At 35.1% G+C, this 15942-nt stretch overlaps 1 long non-coding RNA gene across 1 annotated transcript; it reads right to left on the bottom strand.

Moving 5' to 3' along the window:
- Positions 1-761: 761 nt before the first annotated feature.
- On the bottom strand, positions 762-5449 carry LOC121235278. Its single transcript, XR_005934559.1, has 3 exons — positions 5324-5449; positions 3098-3102; positions 762-775 (listed from the first exon to the last, which is right to left on the bottom strand). It is a non-coding gene; the product is annotated as an uncharacterized LOC121235278 (long non-coding RNA).
- Between the last annotated feature and the right edge of the window lie 10493 nt (positions 5450-15942).

Here is a 15942-nt window from a genome sequence, read left to right as displayed (position 1 = left end):
AAACAATTTCCCTCCTATAGACAATGTTTTCTTCAATCTAAAATTATCTTTCAAGATCCTAATGACAACATCATTAGAACTTGCATTGTCAACAGTATTTGAACTAATTTTATTCTCAATTCCCCAACTTTGGAAACACTTTTTTAAAGCATTAGCAATAAAAAGGCCAGTATGTAGAGGTGGCACATTACAAAAGTTCAAAACACGCCTCTGAAGATGCCAATCAGTATCTGTAAAATGACATGTCACTACCATATATGAAAGTTTTTGACAAGAAGTCCACATGTCAGTTGTGATATGAACTTTGTTAACAGGTTTAAGAAAAGCCTTTAACTTTCTCTTTTCAGTCTCATAAGTTATCATGCATTCCTTCTTTGCAGCAGCCCGAGACATTTTTTTCCAATATGGAGTGTTTGCACTCATGAACTTATTAAATATCACATGCTCCATTAAAAAAAAAATAGATATTCATGGTAAACTATCATATGAGAGTCAAGCTCTCGGACCCTACTGTGATCATTGGTAAAGTTTGAGACAATGAAGCCACCATCTTTCTCCTGAGACTCAACTGCTAAGACTTTTTGTTTTTACTTAGACCCCATGTATGGCAAATAAGTTAGCAAGTGCCTACATAGTGTGGTCGTAGAACTTGATCGAGATGCTTTAAACAAAGATTTACACTACTTACATTGAGGCTGTTTAGTCTCATCTCATTCAAGTTCGACAAAATCATTCCATACATTAGAAGTTCTCTTTCTCTTTTTTCTTTCACTAGCTACTGTTTGAACATTTGTTGGGCCCTCAGTAGAGACAGTATTAGGGGCATCAGTATTTGCGGTGTCTCCACCATCATCAAAGATAGGCTCTACATGGCTAATCCCAATAGAGTTTTCATTTTCACACTCCTCCATTGGATCAACCAAATTCATACGATCATCCATTTGCTAGGGTCTAATATTTTTAAAACACAAAACCAGAAATATAAAATAAGCATATATACATTGATCATACAAGTTATATAAATCAATTAAAATGAAAACAACCTTGTCTTGATGGCTTAAAGTGCCTCCAGAAGCAAGGACACTAAAATATGTTCAAGTCAAAAACATTTGACTCCAACAGTTTTGTCTTGGCAGCCTTGCCTTGATGGCTCAATGTGCCTCCAAAAGGCAAGGCTGGTACAGCTGATATAATCAACTAAAAAATGTTAGAGTCAAATAATTTTGACTCAAACAGTTTCAGTAAACTCTGGCCTTGGTGGCTCAATGTGCCCCCAAAGCAAGGCACCTCAAGAACATAAACATAGAACCATAGATGATAATTTTTAATCAACCAAAACAGGTTCAAGAAAGCATATTTAAAGACTTAAAGTAAGAATATAAACACAAAATAGATTGTTGAAGATTAATCAACTAAATAATGTTGAAGATGACATAATTAAATAGTTGAAGCAAGACCTATAGATGATAATTTTTAATCAACCAAAAAAGGTTCAAGAAAGCATATTTAAAGACTTGAAGTAAAAATATAAATACAAAAAAAATTGTTGAAGATTAATCAACCAAATAATGTTGAAGATGACATAATTAAATAGTTGAAGCAAGAACCATAGATGATAATTTTTAATCAACCAAAACAGGCTCAAGAAAGCATATTTAAAGACTTCAAGTAAGAATATAAACACAAAACAGGTTGTACAAGATTAATCAACCAAAGAATGTTGAAAATGACATAATTAAATAATTGAAGCAAGAACCATAGGTGATAATTTTTTATTAATCAAAACAGGTTCAAAAAAGTATATTTAAAGACTTCAAGTAAGAATATAAACACAAAATAGATTGTTAAAGATTAATCAACCAAATAATATTGAAAATGGCATAATTAAATAGTTGAAGCAAGAACCATAGATGATAATTTTTAATCAACCAAAAAAGGTTCAAGAAAGCATATTTAAAGATTTGAAGTAAGAATATAAACACAAAACAGGTTGTACAAGATTAATCAACCAAAGAATGTTGAAAATGACATAATTAAATAGTTGAAGCAAGAACCATAAATGATAATTTTTAATCAACCAAAATAGGTTCAAGAAAGCATATTTAATAACTTGAAGTAAGAATATAAATACAAAACAGGTTGTAAAAGATTAATTAACCAAAGAATGTTGAAGATGGCATAATTAAATAGTTGAAGCAAGAACCATGGATGATAATTTTTAATCAACCAAAACAGGTTCAAGAAAGCATATTTAAAGACTTCAAGTAAAAATATAAACACAAAACAGAATGTTAAAGATTAATCAACCAAATAATGTTGAAGATGACATAATTAAATAGTTGAAGCAAGAACTATAGATGATAATTTTTAATCAACCAAAACAGGTTCAAGAAAGCATAAATACAGGACATATTGGATAAACATAGAACAAAACATAAATACATCAACACATAACAGAACAATTTATAAACACATCAACACAGAACACCATTTCATAAACATATAAACACAAAACATCAAATTTTATAAACACACAAACACAGAACAAAAAAATTTATAAATAGATAAACATGTTAAAGAAAGCATGTTTACAAATCGTTTCAGCAGACATAAAGGATCAGGACCAAATTAAAGAAGAATAAGTATAACTCACTGCGTTGTGGACTGCAAATTTTGCTTCAACTATCAAGCACAAATTTGTAACTTGCAACTTCTTTCTTCAGAAGGTTTTTCCCTCAAAATTTTCGGTATGACAGATATAAAACTCGAAACAGATAGTATAATGCAAGTGCAATGTGCAAACATCAGCAAGATCAAGATAGATTGGAGTGATAGACAGAAATCTAAGTTAATCACAGTCTCAGACTCTCACAGAATAATTCAAGCATGCATATATCATATGGGCCTATGGCAGGACAATGTCACACTGTCAAGCCATTTCGGCGTACTAGGGTTTACAAATACAAACATAAATCACATGATTAGATTACAATACTAGAATTTAGAAATAGTTATGAGAGAACCAGAGGTTAAAAAAATACTCTAATAAAAATATAAGTGCTTCCAAACTTTCAAAAGAGATCAGGAGTTTCAGGACCAAATCTCCCAACTTCCCAACAAAATGGTTAGAAACTTAGAAACAGGAAAATAAACCTAACAAATCAACTGATGGATGAACAAAACATAGAACCAGAGAAACATGAACCACGAAATTAGGGATTCACTTGGTTGAGAGTCATAAATGCTAGCATTTAATGACCTATCTCTCGAGGCCTGACTGCCATCTCTGAGATTGAAATTGCAATCACGGCTCCCCTCAAATAGGGTCGACGCCTCCATCTACGAGGGTTTCGAGTAGTCGCAGACAGTTGCAAGCTTGCAAGGCTTCAAGAATCAAGATTCAAGCCTTGATTTAATGCTTCATTCCATGGAAATCACAAGGTAAGCGACAAAGCGTAGGACTAAAGAGGCTAGGGTTTCACAAATCGTGAATTGCGATGAGTCTAAGAGGAAGTGAGAGTTGTGTGTGAAACAGAGAAAGTGAAACGGGTGAAACAGCAAACACATGAAAGGTGAAAGGTGAAAGGACTGACGAGTGAGGGGTGGCTAGGGCTATGGCTAGGGTTATTTTTGAATCAACGGGTTAGATTTAAACATATAGATCCAACGACTACGAATTAAGGATGTAAATGTAACTTTATGATTGAATGGCTCAGATTTACTTTTAGAGATCCAACAACTAAGAATTAAGACTGTAAAATATGTTATAAAAGTTATAAAACTATATATTTAATATTTATACTTTATTCAATAATACATATAAAAGTTTATAATATTTTTTAACTTTATATAGATATATATTTTTTTATAACAACTTTACATTGCTTGATGGAACATTATAATTTATATTATTACAAGTTCATATTTTATTAAAAATAGATAAAAAGAAATAATAATTATACTCCTTGTAAAGATAACATTGTCTAACTTTATATATTTTGTCAAACATTATAATTTATTACTCATAATATAATATTATATTTATATTAATTAGTATAATAGAATAGTGCTATTATACTAATACCATATAAAACTAGATTAATATGTAAGTTGCAACACATGTTATATACTATAACATATTATATTTATATTAATTAGTTTAACAGATGTTATATAAGTATATAACATTATCTAACTTTATATTTTATCAAACATTATAATCTATTACTCATAATATAATATTATAGCTCTAATATATACTAATACTATAATACTATTATACTAATATGATAAGGAGATTGTGTAATTTGTAAATTTATAATGTTATATATTATGTAAGACTATACTACTAATAAATTAATAATACTATATATTTATTAATACACCACTAATACTGATACACCACCATATGTATATACTAATACACCACCATCTTTCTTTCATATATTAATATTAGTATATTAGCATATTAGGATATCATACACGTAACACACCATACATTAGCAATAGTATATGAATGTATCATCTTTCTAACACCGCCGATCCACCATCTTTCTAACACCACTAATATATTAACATACATATACTATTACTAATATCAATATACCATCTTTCTAACATTCATATACTAATAATATGAATATATATATATATATATATATAATATGGACCATATGGTGTAATTTATAAATTTATAATGTTATATATTTATTGGACTCATGTATTCATCATAACTTCTAGTCATATAAAACTAGAAGTTAATATTATAAATTTATATAAAGTATATGTAGTAGACTATAAATCTATAAGACTAAGTCTATATACATATTTATGTATATTATAAATTATATATATCTAAATTTTGGCTATTATATATATATATATATTGTATTATATATATACAATTATATACGAGTCGAGCTCACAAGTCGAGTCGAGCTTCAAACGAGTTTGTTCACGAACATTAATTGAGCCGGTCAAGCTTTATACGAGTTTGTATCGTTTAATAATCGAGCCTAATTCTATGTTTACGAACGGCCCATTTAATATTCGATCCGAGTCGATTTCGAATTTAATCGAGTCGAATTTGAGCTGCCTGTCGAGTAGCTTGTTTATTTTACAGTCCTACTTGCGAAAGGCAGCACCAATTGTGGTTTCCTGTCTTACCACTCACATGCACGTAGCCATAGGCTTTCATTTGGGTGTAGCCTCATTTCCTCAGTTCCTCTCTCTCTCTCTCTCTCTCTCTCTCTCTCGCCATATTTTCTCTCACTTTCTCGGTTCCTAAATTTTCCTAGGAAACAAGCAACCGGAACTGCTATACTTCTTTCATCTCTCAAAGGCGTGAAACTGCACTCCCAAGATCAAGAAGGACCACGTTAACATGGTGAGAATTTGCTAGAGTTTGGAGCTAAGAAGAAAAACGAAAACAAGAAAGAAAATGGTGGAAGAAGATGGGGTATGAGACAAAGAGAGAGATGATTAATGCAAAACGATGGAGTCTAATTTTTTTAAAAAAATAAAAAGATGAGTGGTATTCGGGTATCTGGTTTAGGTAGGTAGAACATTATTTTATCCACTCAATTACAATCCAGGCCGTTATCCGTTCGGATCACCAAGGTAGCAAGGTTCCGGACTAGACCGACCAAAAATTCAGACCAGATCTGAGTCCTAGATTTATGTAATATGGGTGTGTTACACTGGTCTAAGGTTTAAGCAGATAATAGACGTATTTGCTTGGTTTGGTGTCATATAAAAGAAGGGTACGGATGTGAAGTTGTTATCTTTGAACATGGAGATGTCTACACAAATGAAGTACTATACTGTAACAAGCTGAACTGCAGATCTAGGGTTTTTTGCTCAGTTTCTGTGTAGAAGATGAAAAAGTGTCGAAGGAGGGGTTGTGTTCTAGTTCAGTGTACTTGGAGGAGGTCACTTCAACTGAAGTTGCTGATTGATGGACCTGGCTGAGACGATGTTGCTCAAGTGCTCTGCGAGTGGGCCTTCTTTTAATTAGCTAAACTTATTTATTTAAGTGTTACTACGTTTAGATGTTAAACTGAGTTGAGTTGAGTTGAGATGATAAAATATTGTTAGAATATTATTTTTTAATATTATTATTATTTTGAGATTTGAAAAAATTGAATTATTTATTATATTTTGTATTGGAATTTGAAAAAATTGTAATGATGAGTTGAGATTGGTTTGGGATCCAAACGTACCCGTGTGGGCCAAGAGTATGTTCATTGGGCCAGTTATGTTATCTCTTTTACATTTCAGTATGTTGGGAACTAGCTTCTAGCCTTTTGCTATGGCCCATGGCCTTTAGTTGTTTACGTTAGTTTTGTTTCCATTAGAGGTCTAACAGCATATACGTTGGGCAGTGTCCTTTGGTGAATCATTCTGAATGCCATAACAATTTTCTAATATTTTCTCTCTCACTCTCTGTTTTTTTCTTCTTGGAGGAGCTCCCCTCGAAAAGGGCAACCCTAATTTCTTTTATAAGAATATCTTGTGTGTTATAATAGTGGTATCAAAGAGACACCGACTCATATGTTGTCTCTAAGTTTACTTAGTACAAACCATGGCAAAAGGTATGACTTACACAGCTACAAGATGGGCTTACTACCCTAAAGAATACCACTTGCTCACAATACAAAACCCTAGAAACAGAAATGCTTGCCCTAAAAAGACAAACTAATTCACTAGTCCAGTAACTGTCAGTGATAACAGGAGAGTTACAAAGGAGAAATCAGAATCAAAGTCTTGGAGGGTCATCATCTGATGTCAATCCCACAGATAAAGAAAACATCCCGGGGCATGGTGGTGAGGTGCAAGCTAGAACAATTCAACTGGATTTCCCAACCTTCCATGGTGAGGACTCCACTGACTAGATCTACAAGGTACACCAGTTTTTTGCTTTTCACAATACCCTACCATAAGACAAAATAAAGTTAGCATCCTTTCACATGGGGGTAGAGCCCTAACTTGATTTCAAGACCTAGAGGAGTCGGAACAGGTGGTTGATTGGAATTCTTTCACAAGGGCTTTATTGGTCAGATTTGGGCCAAATGTTTATAACGACCTCATGAAGTCTCTTATAGGTTGAGGCAGAGTGGAATTGTAGAGGAGTAAAAGGATAAGATTGAGTTCTTGTCTAATAGATTGAGAGGTTTGTCAGACCAATACAAGCTGAGTTGCTTCCTCAGCAGGTTGCGTGATAATATTAGACTACGTGTTAGAATTTTTAATCCACCAAGCATGACTACTGCCTATAGTCTAGCTAAAATACAAGAAGAAAATATGTATCTCTCCAAGAAACACAACAAATCTAGCCTTATGTACTCACCTGACTTAGGAATACTCAAAAAGCCTAGTCTACCCATGAGTGAACCCAGCAAAACCTTCTCTAAACCAAACCTACTGATCCAAAAGATAAACCAAAACTAGATAAAGGAGATAAGAGAAAAGGGGTTGTGCTATTACTGTGATTCAAAGTGGAGCATGGGACATAAATTCTAAAACCATAAGCTTTACCTTTTAGAAGAAGTCCTATTTGAAACCAAATGTGAAGGGGCAAATGAGTACCAGTTAGCTGAGGGGGAGGAAGCAGTGGGACCAAGGATTGAGACTAAATACCCGATAAACCTAGAAATATCCCTTCATGCCTTACTGGATCTCAAAACCAAAACCATGAGAGTTATGGGAAAGATTGGGGCTCATTGGGTAACAATCCTAATAGACACTGGATCCACTCATAATTTTCTGGACCTAGCAGTGTTGGATAGGTGAAATTGCCTATTAATCTTGCTGAAAGGGTTAAAGTGAAAGTTGCTAGTGGGGAGGTGATCCCAAGTGAAGGAAAGTGTAAGGAGGTGTGAGTTATAATTCAGGGTACCACCTTCACAGTGGAGGTACATGTGTTGGTATTAGCAGGCTGTGATATGGTTCTTGGAATCCAATGGCTCCAAGAGTTGGGGATTGTGTTGTGGGTTTTGCAAAAGTTAACAATGAATTTTTCTATTAATAGAAAAATAGTGCAATTACAAGGATTGGTAGCCACTAAATTGATTGAGGAGGGCTCTTTGAACAAGTGCAACAAATTGGAAAAAATGGGGGTAATTCTACAGGTGCTTGAGAGTGAGGCTAGGGTGATTGAGGAAGGAAATTGTGAAGCACCAGCAACCATCCAAAAACTACTTAAACAATATACCGAAGTGTTTGAAGAACCCAAAGGCTTACCCCCCCCCCCCCACACCCGAACCCATGATCACGCCATCAACCTAATCCCAAACTGCCAAACCTATTTAGTGAAACCTTACCACTATCCCTATTTCTAAAAAAATAAGATTGAAAGGATAGTATAGGAATTATTAGCTTCAAGGTTAATAAGACTCACTCAAAACCCTTATTCCTCACCAATGCTGTTGGTTAGGAAGGTGGATGGAACATGGAGGTTATATGTAGACTACCGGGGTCTTAATAGAGTCACTATTATGGACAAATTTCCAATACCAGTAGTGGAAGAGTTAATGGATGAGTTGCATGATCCTGAGATTTTTTCTAAGCTGGATTTAAGGTCCAGCTATCACCAAATTCAAATGAAATCCTCAGACATACACAAAACAACTTTTAGAACCCATAAGGGTCACTATGAATTTTTAATTATGCCCTTTAGACTAACTGACACCCCTTCCAACTTTCAAAGCTTTGAATAAGGTGTTCAAACCCCATTTGAGGAAGTTTATACTGGTATTCTTTGATAATATATTAAAATATAGTAAAACTAAAACTAAACATTTAAGGCATTTGCAGTTGACTCTCGAGACCTTAGGGGATCATAATTTGTATGCTAACTCTAAATGCAGGTTTCGTTGCAAGGAAATAGCTTCTTTGGTGCACTTGATTTATGCACAAGGAGTTAAGGTAGATCTTGAAAAATTACAAATTATGGAAGATTGGCCCCTCCCTAGATCTATCAAGGCATTAAGAGGATTTTTTGGACTAATAGGGTATTATAGAAGGTTCATTAAAGGGTATGGAGATATTGTTGGCCCATTAACCAAAATATTAAGAAAGGACAGTTTTCAATGTAGTGAGGAAGTAAAAGTGGCCTTTTTAGGCTTAAGGAGGCTATCACTTGGCCCCCGATATTGACCCTACCAAATTTTGTATCACTCTTTACAATTGAGTGTGACACGTTGGCTACCGCCATCGGGGCAGTTTTAATACAACATGGGAGACCCATAGCATATTTCAACCAAACTCTCAAGGGGGAGGACCCTACTGTTGTCCACCTATGAGAATGAGCACTTTGCTCTAGTGTCCGCAGTAGCAAAATGGAGACCATACCTTTTGGGTGGAACTTTTAAGGTCAAGATAGACCAACAAAGCCTTAAACATCTACTTGACCAAATAGTGGGAAACCTAATGCTATAGAAGTGGGTTTCTAAATTAATGGGCTACGACTTTGTAGTGGAGTACAAGAAGGGAGCTGAGAATCGAGCTGTTGATTTATTGTCTCAGAAAGACCAGAAGGAGGAAAACTTTGATGCTGATCTCATTCCCAACTATTGACTAGCTAGACGACCTAAAGGCTGCCTATGCTGCTAACCCTAAGGCATAATCTCATTCCCAACTATTAACAAGTTGGGACCTGAGTACACAATGAGCGAAATTTTGTTGTTGTATAAACATAGGTTTTACATTTCTCAAAGTGAAAACTTTAAAACTAGGTTGCTAGAGTTGAGCCATATTAGCCTATTGGGGGGGGGGGGGGGGGGTCACTTAGGGTTTGATAAAACCATACAAAGGGTGAGGAGGGATTTTTACTAGCCAGGTCTCAAAAGTGATGTTAAACAGTTTATCAGAGGTTGTGACCTTTGTCAAAGGGTTAAATCTTCTAACTCCCTTCCAAGTGGGCTACTACAACCACTCCCTATTCCCACACAACTATGGACCCATATAACAATGAACTTTGTAGAGGGCCTTCCTAATTCAAAGGGGTTTAATAGCCTTTGGGTGGTAGTTGACCGATTCACTAAATACAGCCATATAACACCCTTCAAGCACTGTTACATAGCTAAGGACATGGTCAACTTGTTCCTCAAACATATTTTCAAATTACATGGTCTTCCCCTCTCTATAGTCTCGGATAGGAACAAAACCTTCACAAGCAATTTTTGGCAAGAACTAGTCAGCCTACAAGGAGTCTAGATGTCATTGAGTACCGCCTATCACCCCAAATTGACGAGCAAACAAAGGTTGTGAACAAAACACTCAAAACATTCCTGAAATGTTTCTAAGGAGACAGACCAAAGGACTGTGTATTATGGATACCGCTAGTAGAGTGGTGGTACAATTCCACTCCCCACATGTCAACCAAAATTTCACCCCTCGAGGCCTTATATGGCTACCACCCTCCCCGATTGTTGGAATATATACCTGGGACTGCTCGTGTAACTGCAATTGAAGAGTATCTCAGAACCTATGATCAAATATCCTGCTTGCTCCAACATAACTTATACAAAGCCCAAGATCATAGAATGAAGAGGTACCCATACTTAAGAAGAAAAGACAAAGATTTCTAAAGGTGATTGGGTCTACCTGAGGCTGCAGTCGTATAGGCAAACCACGGTATGGAATATTTATACAAAAAAGAAAGGGTAATGTTAACCGAGGAGAGCAGTGCCATTGTACAAAAGAAGCTACTGCCTATGTTGAAAGATCCAGGGAGTTTCACAATCTCATGCACTATAAGAAATTTCTATTTTGATAAAGTTTTATGCGACTTAGGGGCAAATGTTAATCTAATACCTCCATTTGTTTTCAGGAAACTGGGTTTTCGAGAAGCAAAGCCGACGACCATCTCTCTACCGTTGGCGGACAGATCTATTCAGTACCTGAGAGGACTCATTGAGGATGGATTGGTGAAAGTTGATAAGTTCATCTTCCCACCTAACTTCATTGTACTCGACATGGAGGAGGACAAAGAGATCCCTTTGATACTAGGCCGATCTTTCATGGCAACAGGGAAAGCCTTAAGTGATGTCCAACAAAGGAAACTCATTTTGAGATTCGGCGAGGAGCAAGTTACGTTTGACGTATTTAAATATATGGAATTTCCCTCAGAGGTACATTCTTGTTTTCAAATAACCAACCGAAAAGTGTTCATGGCCAACGAGACTTATGGAACTGAATTTTAAACGCTACCACCTGAGGAACCACCCAAGCCTGAACTCAAACGAGCCCCCATCAAATTTAAGGAATGAAAAGGCCGAGGAGATTTTTAAGGAGTACACGGCTGCACCATCAAAAAAAATATTCAATTGGAAGACCCAAAAAAAAAAAAAAATAGGGGAGAATCTCTTACCTTCTTTCGTTTCTTTCTTTCGTTTTTCTTCCTCTTTCCCATTGAGGACAATGTGAAAATTAAGTTTGGGGGAGTGTATATTCTTTTATTTGTTACTAATAAAATAAAATAGAATAATAATAAGTAAAAAAAATATAATAATAATAATAATAATAATAATAATAATAATAATAATAATAATAATAATAATAATAATAGTGACAAGAAAAACAATATGGTTTGATAAATAAAAAGCCTACGAAAAGAATATAATTGAAATTGATTATAATTTTTAGGTAAAATTCTCATTGCTTATGTCTAGTTGTTAATTCTTTACTTGATCTTACTTAATTTGATATTTTCGATGTTCAATGAATGTTTCTTATGATCATTAATTGTTTTGAGTACCTAGAGAAATTTTATGTGAATTTATATGGTCTCAACTTACTCTAGAACTTGTTTGATTACACTCGAGGTGAAATCCTAGACAGAATATTACTGGAGAAATGATTAAGGCATTCTTTGGACCGATTGAGCCTTTCAAGCTTATTTGTTTATTATCTTTATCTCTAATCGTCCATTTGAGCTTTATTGAAATATATTTTGGCCTTATATTTTTGTTTATTGTAAACCTCATATTCCCTACCCTATTTGAGCTTAAACACTGATATTCTTACATTTCAAGATAACCAAGTTTACACAAAGTGTGCATGAAAGGTAAGAGAGGTAGAAAGTCTACAAGTAAAGTAATTATAGCAATATTATCAAAATCACAAGTTTGGGGGTGTGAAGATTCAACTCGTCTACTGTGTGGCCAATAAGAAAAGGTCAATGAGAGTCATCCAAAAAGACAGTCAACATAGTATGGAATATTTATACGAGAGAGAGAGAGAGAGAGAGAGGTGACCTATCGAATACAGGGGTAAAGAGAGAGATACTTGAAAGTACAATAAAGAGAGGTATGTTGAGAGATTTACAAGAGATGTTTGTGAGAATGCTTTATTTATTCAATAGTGTTCAAACTTAAGTTCTCTTGCTTTGCTTGAATCCTACCTTTTCTTTGTAGCCATCACCCTAACCTTACATTACAAGCTTAATAAAGACCTATTGATCCCTGGTGATAATTTATTTATGTTCTACATTAGTGGAGAGTGATTTGAAAAGAAAGCCTATGGAGTTTTTAGAGATCCATTATTTATTTACTTGTCTGTATAAAACTATCCGGAGAGCTAATGATGAAGTGAAAATGATGGGTATGCATGAATGTGGAGATGGATAATGTAGTGGAATTGAGTTTTGAATTAACTTTTGAACTTGATTGATCTTGAATGATTCCTTTGAATTCTAGAATTTAGACAATCTTTGAGGCAATAAATTTTGTGAATCAAACAAATGCTTATTTTAATTATCTTTTCTTTTCTTCTTTGCTCGAGGGCAAGCAAAGCTTAAGTTTGGGGATATTTGATAAGTGCTATTTTATTGTGATTTTTATCACTCTTTTATTTATGAAAATTGTCATTTTCCCTTCAATACTATTGATTGTATTTTATTTCTACATATTTTTATTTATTTTCTTGGATTTGAAGGAATGAGAAGATTTAGTGTAAAATGAGAGCATTTTGGTACAAAAGAAGAGACTACGGATCCAGACCTATGAAAGATAGTGAGATATGAAGAAAGCTTATGAGATTTGGGCGATGAGCTTTGTCCCGTAGGCAACAAAGAGATCTTTCTCGCCCAAAAGTGAGAAGACTTACCACTCGATAGACAAGGAGACTCGCGACCAAAAGACTCGACCAGAAGGCGTGAAGACTTGGCGACAAGGTTCTAGGCAGTTAGATTGGGTGACTAGTCTAAACGACCAACTTGAAAGACCAACCTAAACGACAATGTGGGCAACAACTAGAAAAGGAAAGAAGAGGGTCGTGTGGTCTTTGTGACCTCCACGCCCATTCATTTGTGACCTCCATGCCTGCTCATTTGTAATATCCACGCCCGTTCATTTGTAACCTCCACGCCCGCCAATTATATTCAGCGCACACGGCATCTACTCAGTGGGACCCTTCCAAGTTATGCAATCAATCTATTGATGACCAAATCCTCCTGAACTCCGCAATTCAAACCGCATATCACTGAATCTTTCATTTTAGATAATTATGATATTCTTGTGATAAATTCCTTTTATGTTAACATATATCTTTAGAAACTATTTTCCAGATTTTTAGGCTAGATTGTAGCCGCAATTATTTTGTTTCCGGATTTGAGTTTGACATCTATTTAATCTCGTCTTGTGGGATGAATAGGGAGTGTTGTTCTTAGTCTTAGTTTTAGTTTTGAGTTTTAGAGAGTCAGAGTTTAGGTTTCGATAGTTCATAGTTTATTATTTGAGTTTCTTTCAAGGAAGCAGATCTGGGAGAGCAGAGGTGAGAGTCGCATGTTTCATCAACTGACTCCAACGAATAACACCATTTTTATTATTTTTCTTTTTAATTTCATTATGAACTAATTTTATTTTCTAGAGCTTTAATGTAGCCTAGCATTGAACACACGGGTTATATTCCAAATTATTTTATTTTCAATATTTCCATGATTGAGTGTGTATTATTTGTTCTGAATGCTTACAATTTTCTAACTAACTATTATTCGATCTTTTGGATTGCAATGAGACCGATAGGTGATTTGTGATTAAAGTTCTAGGATTAAACACTATTAGTTGAGCGAAAGCAGCAATCCTATACCACGACTAGTGTGATTTTCAAGAAAAATTCAAAAAATTTAATGAGTCTCCAATTAGTTAAATTCACATAGAGATATAGAGTTATTAGTTTGAGATATTTTTAGTAGTGTTCGAGAGAAAATATTGAATAGTTAAGAAATTTTTATCATCTACTTGAGATAATTGGAATTCCATAACAAGAAAGAATAAACTGTGTGGAATTTGCTAGGTGAAGTCAAACGCTCTAGATCTAGTACTCTCATTATTTTTAAAATCTTAATGTTAATGTTCTTTTCTTTAGTTTAATTTAGATAAATCACTCTTCAAATTTCGATTTTCCAAATGGTAATTAATTTAGTCAATTTTAATACTCAATAGTATAATTATTCTCTATGGGTTTGATAACCATTTTCTTTAAAACACTTTACTACTTGTTACGATTTTAATCACTTGCAAATTATATTTTATGCGAACAGTGAACAAAACACTCAAAATGTTCCTGAAATGTTTCTAAGGAGACAGACCAAAGGACTGTGTATTATGGATACCCCTAGCAGAGTGGTCGAGGCCCTATATGGCTACCACCCTCCCCGATTGTTGGAATATATACCTGGGACTGCTCATGTAGTTGTAGTTGAAGAGCATGTCAGAACCTATGATCAAATATCTTGCTTGCTCCAACATAACTTGTACAAAGCCCAAGATAGAATGAAGAGGTACGCATACTTAGAAGAAAAGACAGATTTCTAAAGGCAACTGGGTCTACCTGAGGCTGCAGTCTTACAGGCAAACCACGGTGGTCCACCGTCATAGCAACAAACTAGCCCCAAAACCTTTCCAAATCTTACAACGTGTGGGGAAGGTTGCTTACCACCTAGATCTGCTATCCTCTTCCAAGATCCACCCCACTTTTCATATTTCACAACTTAAGAAAAAGTTGGGATCTTCAAAGACCGTTGTTCTAGATCTACGATCAGTTGACAACCACGGGGTCCTTAAGGCCCGAGCCATAAGAGATCCTAGCCCGCCGTATGGTGAAGTCTAGAAACAGAGCTAAAATCGAGCTCTTGGTGTGATGGCATGGACAGGACACGAAAGATGCGACATGGGAGACGTATGCTAAGCTCAAGGAATTTTTTTCACACCTTGCAGGCAATGTGTTATGAAGGAGGGAGGAGTTGTAACAAGCTAAACTCTAGATCTAGGGTTTTCTGCTCAGTGTCTGCATAGAAGATGAAAGTGTCGAAGGAGGGGTTGTGTTCTGGTTCAGTGTACTTGGAGGAGTTCGCTTCAACTGAAGTTACTGACTGATGGACCGGGCTGAGACAATGTTGGGCTCAAGTGCTTTGCGAGCGGGCCTTCTTTTAATTAGATGAACTTACTTATTTAAGTGTTAATGTGTGTGGGTCGGGAGTATGTTCCTTGGGCCAGTTATGTTATCTCTTTTATATTTCAGTATGTTGTGGACTGGCTTCTGGCCTTTTGCTATGGCCCATGGCCTTTAGTTGTTTATGTTAGTTTTTGTTTCCGTTAGAGGTCTAACAGCATATACATTGGGCAGTGCCCTTTGGTGAATCATTCTAAATGCCATAACAATTTTCTTGTCTTTTCTCTTTTCCTCTCTATTTTTTTCTTCCTAGAGCTCTCCTCGAAGAAAGCAGCCGTATTTTTTTTATAAGAATATTTGGTCTGTTACATATACACCCATTACCGCCTAAATATATTTCAAGATCTATTCAGTATAATAGCCGCATGAACTAAATCTTTCTCGAACAAGTTAAGCCTTGTATTCTTCATTTTACTAACCCAAAAAAGGCAAATTTCTGTGCATGATTCTGTGAGAATATCTCAGTGTAACACGTTTGATACAAAATAA

Source organism: Juglans microcarpa x Juglans regia, chromosome 6D, assembly GCF_004785595.1.
Source record: "Juglans microcarpa x Juglans regia isolate MS1-56 chromosome 6D, Jm3101_v1.0, whole genome shotgun sequence".
Taxonomy (NCBI): domain Eukaryota; kingdom Viridiplantae; phylum Streptophyta; class Magnoliopsida; order Fagales; family Juglandaceae; genus Juglans; species Juglans microcarpa x Juglans regia.
This window is presented reverse-complemented; position numbering and strand designations above follow the sequence as displayed.